Source organism: Anarhichas minor, unplaced genomic scaffold (assembly GCF_050575085.1).
Source record: "Anarhichas minor isolate MPS153535 unplaced genomic scaffold, ASM5057508v1 ptg000074l, whole genome shotgun sequence".
NCBI classification, from domain to species: domain Eukaryota; kingdom Metazoa; phylum Chordata; class Actinopteri; order Perciformes; family Anarhichadidae; genus Anarhichas; species Anarhichas minor.
The window spans coordinates 1,184,362-1,191,649 of NW_027466520.1; positions in this window are offsets into that span (position 1 = coordinate 1,184,362).

Sequence of the window (7,288 nt, forward strand, 5' to 3'; positions counted from 1 at the left end):
TGATGGGACTCTTTAAGATCAGCCTGTCAATTCTATAAATTTCTTTCAGGAGATGCTTTTGTTTGGGGTTTGACTGAATCAATACCTTTTCACAGCGCATGCCGCCTACGCTGCCCATGTTTTTCCATCTGCATCTTGTTTTTTAATGTGTTTAGGAGGACGGCCGCATCTGCCAGCTCCTCCTGCATTAACAAGCTTGTGGGGAAAATAGGCAGATTTACGGTGAAAAGGCAGAAAGAGGGCGGGAGAGAGCGGTAAAAGAAAAGCAGAAAGGGGCTGTTAGCAGAGGGAGGAGGAGAGTATGGGCTGGAAATACAAAAAAACCAAAACGGCAGAAGAAAAGAGAGACTGTTTGACTCGCGGGCTGACTCCATTATGTTTTGTAAGAGAGTGCATTGTGCTGCTGCAGACTCTCTCTGAATCGCCAAACTCAGTTAATCATTGTTGAAGCGGCACAAAAGGCAGGGAAGGGTGGGTGGGGGGGGGGGGGGCGTGGCCGCATTGTCAGTGGGGGGCTGGACCAAGAGTGTGTGTGTGTGTGTGCGCGCACGCTGCCTGGCAGGAAGGGTGACACTTGACCCCGTTGCTCCCCTCGGTCCATTCAAGCCGCCCGGTTGCCATTATGAAGTGAAATTAGCTCCCTGTTCTTCGCTCACAAACCCCTCGGCCTCCCCCCTCAGCCCCCCCAAAGGTCACGACTCGCACCAGAGTATTTTGCTCCATTTTTTGTCATCCTTAATGAGGTGACATGCAACGCAATTGTGCTGGCAAAACATTTCACACATCCCTCTCTCTCATGGTATTTTCACTTGTTTAAAAGGGGGGGGGGGGGGAGCAGCTGGCGCGTTTAGCGTACAAGCTGTGAATGGACGGGACGGGAGGATGAAGGGGATGAGGAGCGAGGCGGCGGGTGGAGGAGCAATCACATGACGAAGCTTAAGTCGAAGACTTGAGGTATTTTCCCACCGTGGCTGAAAATGTGTCTTTGTATCCAAAAGACACAATTTAGTGTTTTTCTGTGAAAGAGGAAGTTAAAATGAAATGGAACGTCTGACTTTGATTTGTTTGTTTTTCAAAGAGCAGGAAACCCCTGAGAGGAAAATATGTTTTTGTGGAGCAGGAGAAAGAGATTGATTGACGGGGGGGAGCAGCTGGAGGAAAAATGACGAGCCATACTGTCGCATCATTTCACTCCAAACCCACCTGCTGCTCCGTTAACGTGCGATCCGACAACAACAGACTGCATGACACCGCGACAGTAACGCGACTGACCGACAGATGGGACACCTGTTGAGATTATTGCATTGGTAATGACCAGAACGACTACATTTTAATCCCGTTAAGTGAATAAAGGCTACAGACTGCCATGTGTTAAACAGAGTTGTAGTGAAGACCACATAAACCAAGACCAGGGGGTATCAAAACAGAGACAAGACAAAGACTTTGAGGGGTTGAGACTACGTCAAGACCAGAGTCCCACTCTGCATGACGCACGCAAACCAGAGTCACTACTCAAATGAACCTGAAAGATCCACATTCACACAAAGACGCCCACAGAAAACAAAAGATTCCTCTTCATTCACTTCTTTTAGCGCCATATATAATGAGTGTGTGTGTAAGTACAAGTGTACCATGAGAAATGTTTCGACAGAATCATCAAAAGGTGGCGAACTTTACGTGTTGCCCTTTGGTGTTTCTATGAGCCATTGGATGAATCGGACAATGCACAGGCAGTTGTGGTCCGAGTCCTCTTCGTCTGAGACCCGAAACCTTCAAAATGTGGTCTTGAGACCAAGACCGACCTCGAGTACTGGTGTTAAAAGTTAGACGAAAACTTTGGATCGGATGCTTTGTCTATACATATTTCTAATTATAGATTTGTGTTTTGGTCGCTCGTGTTCAGATTAAATGAAACTCTGATGCATTTGAGAAGCTCGACTTGTTTTGTTAATTCAAACAAGCTTTTTGTAGGAAAAGCTTCATTCCTCACAGCAAGTCATCTGTGCAAAGAAATGTAACATAAACTGCAATCTAGAGCTGAAGAAAATGGCGAATTAATCAGAAATGCAACTTTGTTTTGATAACTAATCAAGCACATTTCCTACTTTCAGCTCCTCAAATGTGAGCATTTGTGGCTTTTCTTATATTCATGTGACGGTAAACTTTATATGTTTGGGTTTGGGACAGTTTATCGGACAAAAAAAAGATCAACCATATAATTACTTGATCAGCAAAAGTCTGGAAAATAATCATTAGTTCCAGCCTTAATGTTATCAAGAAGCTCACCCAGACCTTTTGGTCTCATTCACAGAGTGAGGTTACCAGAGGGGCCAACTCGGTGTGTGGTGCATTAAGTGTGGGCTGGCCCTGTTTAAGTGCCATGTGAAGCGTTATTAAGTGCTGATTTCACAGTGGCCATGTCTGTGCTCCACTCACCTCGGCTCTGAAGTAGAAAGAGGCCTCCCAGACTGTGAAAAAAGGTCCTTATTTAAAAACTGGGTGGACCCATGAAGAAGGGTCCCACCCACCCTCGCAGGCCAAAACGTCACGGCCAATTTGTTAACCACAATTGATTCTGCACGGTGGATGCCACCGCGAAGGCTCCGCACATCTCTGACCCAGACGAGAGGCGGCATCGATGCCATTTTTTTGAAAATGTATTTTTAAAGATGCAGAAGCACCGGCATGACAAAGAGTCTTTCAGTAAGCCGAGCACAATGAGCAGAGCGGCGCTGTCGCAAAAAATGTAGAAGCGGTTTCTCATATATACACGACCGCCGAATCTAATTTCACTTCCCTTCGCCGAGTGCTGAGCGTGACGCCGCATTCCTCCACCAAGTTCAGTTTCTGAGTGTTTCTGAGTGTTTATAGCAGGCAGTCCCCCCCCCCCCCCCCCCCCCCCTCAGTATGGCCTCTGGGGAGTTTTGTGACCAGGTCATCTGTTTTTTGAAGCAAAAGGTCTTTACCGTGTGCGCCTGCAGCAGGGACGCTGTTCCCTCAGATGGCAGCCTTCAAAGCAACTCAGAGAGGCGTGTGTGTGTGTGTGTGTGTATTCTGGCCAAACTCTCTCAAGATCACACAGTTGTTTGTGTGTGAGTATGAATATGAGTTCTCTGTGGATGCACAGCATGCGTATATGTGTGTGTGTGTGTGTCTGCTACCCTCTATTCGTCCTCATCTCCCCCCCCCACCCTCAGGACAGAGTCGCTGGCATGGGCCAGGCTTTGAACCTGCTTCTGTCGTGCTCTCTAATTGTGGGGAGCTCCCCCCCCGGGCCTCGGCATGTGTGCAGCTGTGTGCGCCGCTGCACCGCTGTGCCATGACGAGCTTCTCCCTCCCTGCGGCTCCTTTTACTGTAAGGTGTTTTTAATTACTCGTCCCTCCCTCCACTCCCTATCTCGCCTTTTTTGTGTGTGCCGGGCGAGCTTCAGAAGTTTTTTTTTTTCAACCCTCTCATACTCCTGTTTCTGCAGCCTGCGTGTTATCCCGCCTCTTATTTTTCTTTTCTGTGTATAATTCAAACTATTTTTAGATCCCCACCCCACCCCACCCCCACCTCTCTTCCTGAATCATTTCTCTTTTCGTCTTGGACTCCCTCTTCCCTCCCCGATGCACATTTAGTTCATTCATTGCTCGGTGGAGGGCCATAAAAGGAGCCCTGTCATTTACGGCGAAATTAAATCACACAAACTGGCATTCATCCCAGCCACTGGTGCATGGAAGTGATGTCACCGCGCATGAGCGTCATCTGGAAAAGTTTGCAATCAGTGTCACTCCGCCGCAATTATAAAACCAGCGGTGTCTTGGGGACGGATCCTTTCAAATTAATATCGAACTCCTAATCTCTTTTGATTTTTGGGGGGTTTTCTTTTGTCCAGGAGGAGATTTGGATGCTCTTGCAGCTGGAGAATAATCTCCTCTTGGACCATTTCCCTGTGTTGGAATGCCATTCGTGATATTTCATGTCATCACAGCCAACCTGAAAGGTGTTGCTAATGTGGAGACGCTCATCTTTCAGACGGATTCTCCGCCGCCTCTCGCTGACACCGATAATGGCCAGAAAAGTCTCGCTGTCCAGTCTCGCTGTCCTCGATGCCGCACGTGCCGATCCAGTGTCTTATCTGTCGGCTGGAGCTTACAAGACAGGCGATAGCTTAATGGATTTTATGTTTCGAGTTCTCAGAAACTAGAACCTTGGCTGTGGGAATGAGGTCTGAATGCCAAGCAGAGGTCCATAAAAAGCAGATAGACGTTCCTCTCCTTCGGCGTGACTTGTTTGAAGTAGCGACAGTGCAGACGTGCTGAGAATTGGAGCCACGCTTTGGAGTCTTGAGCTCCTGCTCACAAAAGTTATTTTCTTAATGTGCCACCAGACCCCCGGCTGAGGCAAGGCAATCCAAATATTCACCGTGACCTACTTTTTGACACACACACACACACAATATATATATATTTGTTCCTGTAAACATTGTTTATCAATTAAGGCACACACAAAATACGTAGCATGGGTTTCAGTGCTCCCACCTCGCGTCTTATTCATCTCAGCACTCTCCATCTCCACTCTGAGTTTCAGCACTCGGTTGCAGCTGACAAATCCCCAGTCACCCTTAAATCATCCTCACCATTTAAAGTATTATTGCCGTTTCTCGTTGGGACCGTTTCAAAACATGACCGGTGAAAGTCAAGTTTTTTTTTTCCAGCAAAGATTCCTACCTTTTCTCCTTTTCAACTTTATTCCTCTTTCTCCGGTCCTCCTTCTGTGTGGAAAAATGCTGTTTTTTCTTCTTCTCTTATCTCTTTGTTCTTCTTTTCCCTGCACGCTCCCTAAATTTTCCCTTGTAAAAGTTGTGAAAGCTGCTGCCTGCAGTGCCTCAGTTTCCCTAAAGTCACCTTGAGTCCACGCTCTCTCTAACCGTCCTCTTTGTAAAGTTTCCCCCTCGTTCCATCTATACACAAGTGTGTGTGTGTAGCTGCCTCTACGCTGCTGTCTGCCTCTCATAGCCGTCTGCACACTCTCATCCCGGGTGTTGCCTATCTTGGGACCCAATCAGACTAAAGGACCAATTGTCCCTCTCTTTACAATCAGTGGGACGGCCTCCCCCCGGCTCCAGTGTAATCCAGCCATCCACAGCCCTCAAGCATTTGGAAAGGAGCAAAGGGACGGAGAAGAGGTGGAGGGAAGAGAGTCGTAGGGGGGTAGATTGACAGCAGGAATGGGGGTGAAATTACAGCGAGAGGAAGGGGGGGTGGAGGGAAATCAGGCAAGCAAAGGGATGGAGGAATGAGGAGAGGGAAGCACGCGGTGGTAGATGGTAAGCAATGGAGGGAAGTGCTTCTGCACGCACCACAAAAGCATTTCATCGCAAGGTATTTGGGGGAAAAAAGTGACCCAGCACGGTGGGGAGAAACCCGGCAGTGTGTGACGGCTGAGTGCAGGGTCCTTGGATCACTGACCAGCGATGTAGAACACTCATAGGATGGTGGTGGAGGTGGAAATCACCTTCCCTCTCACGGCAGCCTACCTGCCCCTAATGCATTTGAATGAGTCGGCGTTGTACACGGCTGGGTATGTAGAGGGATTCGTGGGCATAAAAGACGGAGCTTTAAACTGCATTATATTCCACACGTTTGCCCGGTCGGAGTCAAAGCAATTAGTTTTCCAAATTGCCCCAAAAAAAAAAAAAAAAGATCTACAAAAATTAGGCGCATGCCAATACCCACAGAGAAAAAGCACAGCGGAAGATTAGTCATGGTCACGGAGATCTGATCCCTGTTTAGCACCGTGCGAGGAAATAGCAGTGTTTCATTTAAGCAATCATGGAATTAATGCAGCAAAAAGAGTCGAGTCTCCTGCATATTCCTCCTCATGAGGAGAAGGACTGAGGAAGTGAAATCATATCGGGGATGTACTCAACCGTGTTTAAACAGAAATGAGAATATATTACACAGAGAAGAGAAGTGTTCTTGGCTGCTGCTCGGGTTCTTATTTTTGTGTTGTCATTGCATAGTCTGAGCTGTTTTCATATTATATTTAAAGAGAAAATAAAGTGATGGAGCTCCAGATATCAGCGAGCAGACTTTTGAGTTTCCAGACTATACATAGCCAATTGGGATGACTTTGCTCTTTTTTTTTTCCTCCACTTGACAGCACTTTGACTCTCCTTAATCATCCTGACAGAGTAATTCAGTTTGTTGTCCAGCTCTAAAAATACAGATGAAGGCTGTTGTCACCCACCGAGCCAGATGGTCAAAAGGTTGTACCTCTCCATCGGTTCAATATGTTTTTCTTTCTCCCACTTTGTCCCTTTTCAATATGTCTTCTCTCTCATTTGGCAGGTCATTCTTCTTCACCACGAGCACTCCCCGCCTCCCTTCCCCGCTGCCCACCCCCACCACCGTCTGTGTCTCTTTGAAGACGTGACTGGTTAGCGCCCCAGCCAATCTGTCAGCGGATGCTTGACTGGACCCCCAGAAAAATAAAAGGCAAGGGGCTCCCTCTTTGTCGGGGCGGGCCGCTGAGAGGGTGGTATTCAGGCCCATTGAGAAACACCTTCCATCACTGTGGCAGAGCGGAGGATAATAATTGGCAGAACAAATTGAACCTATATGGCTTATGGAAGGGGGCCTTTTTTAAAGTCTGCTACGGTAGTAGACGTGTGCAAAACAAGTCCCTCCGGGTCCCTTCACAAAGGCCCAGATCCACCGTAGAAATAGATTGGATACAGTTGCGTTCTGCATGTTGCTGGACTTTGGTTTGGTGATAATTTGCAGGATGTTGAAGGGACACGGTGCTTTCACGCATCGGATCGAGAACGCCTACTCTAAAGGTTGAGGGCTGCAGGTTTATAAAGGCCACCACTTGTTCCGTCACCTCAGAGTACCTTTTTTTTTGACCGACACGCTGCTCAGGTCTTTCATTAGGAAAAGTAGATTTCATGGTTGTTAAGAGTCACATTTCCTCTCTGGACAAGCATCCTCTTAATTACCATTTTGTTACCACTGTTTTCCGCTTCAGCAGTCATTTGTGACTTAAGTATCAGCCGGCTCTGGCAGAGGCAGTTATCAAGTATATTGAGGTAATTCTGTTCATATAAAGACAATCTGTTGGTTAAATGAGGAAATATTGCACAGTCTGGTAACCCAATATAGGAAAATTTAACTGTTTCCGCAACGCAAAGTTAACACGCAACGACAACTGTCAATAGAAGCCCACACACCGGCAGCGTCTTGCACAGTAGCACTGCACCAAACAATGACTATTTATCATCCCTTTATTGATTATTAATTG